Source organism: Marmota marmota, unplaced genomic scaffold, assembly GCF_001458135.2.
Source record: "Marmota marmota marmota unplaced genomic scaffold, marMar, whole genome shotgun sequence".
NCBI classification, from domain to species: domain Eukaryota; kingdom Metazoa; phylum Chordata; class Mammalia; order Rodentia; family Sciuridae; genus Marmota; species Marmota marmota.
Window position 1 is genome coordinate 6,867,915 of NW_026000079.1, and position 1,860 is coordinate 6,869,774.

The window sequence follows — 1,860 nt, forward strand, 5'->3', positions numbered from 1 at the left end:
AAAAAAAAAAAAAAAAAAAAAAAGAAAAAAAAGAAAAGAAAGAAAAAGAAAACTCACCCGTTAAATGTCAGCTAGAGTGTGGATTTTCTAATTTATAGGGAGGCTATATCTTTACATTGACTGAATTGTTCTTGCTCTTTAGTAAGAATATAATATTATCTGCAAATGCAAGTTACAGAAGTATTTAACATTTTCTAGTAGCCATATTAAATCATAAAAAGAAATGGGTAAAATTAGTTTTAATGATATATTTTATTTAACCTAACATATCCAAAATATAATAATTTTCCAACATATGACCTCTGTGAAAATCATTACTGAGATATTTTACTTTTTTTTTTTTTTCCATTTAAAGTCCTTAAAATTTTAGGTGGATTTTAACATCTCCATTTGATGTTAACATCAAATTAGCCACATTTCAAGTACTCATGTCACTAGAGGGAGGTCTTGTGCATCTCCTTTCTGGGAAAAGGTAACTGAGAAGCCAAGTTAATGATCATCAGTTTCTCTGGTGAGTATAGAATCAAAGTAAAAGGTGCCGCTGGTCTGAAGGGGTATTTTATAAACTTGGCAAGAATGGTGGACCTGGTCCACAGGAGAGTACCATTTTTAGTGTTTTTGTTAATTGTTGTATTAAATATGTCTTACCTCAGTAGTACTAGACTAATTTGCCAAATGCTTGCTTCTTTTGATTGTATGCAAACCACTTTCCTCTATTAACGTACTTTCTTTTCTTCAAACAGGTTTTAAAATTTTTTTTTCTTTATAGCTAGTTATATTTGATTGCAGACTGGTCACTCTTTGATTTGTGTATTCCTAAATCTCTTTATCCAAGTAATTGCTTTCTTTTTGGGGTATCTATTACCTTTTATGTTTGATAATTCACCCATGGGGTGTGTGTGTGTGTGTGTGTGTGTTTTAAATACATGCATTTTTTATTGTAAATGTATTTTCAGATGGTAAATTACAACCATACTATGAACAATTTGGAAAATAGAGAAAAGCAAATAAAAATTGGCATTTTTATGCAGTGATTTCTTAGTCTTTTGGCAGTGCATGTTTTCATTTAGTTGAAGTTATAGACTACAAATTTATGTTGTTGTAATAATATATAAAAGGAATTTTCCCACATTATTAGAATTTTAAATAAAATAGAATTTCAAATAAATGGAACTTCAATCTGTGGATTGAAATTGGCGTAATATATCCAACTTTTTTTTTGGGGGAGGATGTTATTCTTTTTGATAAAATAACACTATAGTGGACAGCTTGACACTGGGATCGCCTTTCCACATTTTAGAATACATTTCTAATAATGGAGTTTCTGAGTTAAAGGAAATTACTATATTTATGACTTTTAATTGCCAAATTGTCTTCCAAGAGGATTTTTAACAAACTATCTCACCTGTCCTCATGTTGGATATTATTGTTCTTAAAACATTTACTTATTTAATAGACTTGTTCCATTCCTTTATTCATTAAATATTTATTGAGCACCTATTATGCCACAGGCAGTGTTCTAAGTGCTCTGGACACAATAGTGAATAAAATAGACAAAATTCCTTGCTGTCTTCTATTCTGGGTAAAACAATGAACCAGGTAAATAAAATAAGTGTGTTAAAGGAAAAAAATAAGGATAAGGCAGGAAGAAGAATATGAACTGTCATTGGGGTGAGCATTGAAATTTTAGTTAGGGTGACTAATAAAATTCTCACTGAACATTCTAAAGCTAATTTTTAAAAAAAACTTTTTTTTTTTTTAGTTGTGGATAGATACAATACTTTTATTTTGTTTATTTACTTTTTTAAATTTATTTTTTAGTTGGAGTTGGACACAATACCTTTATTTTATCTATGTATT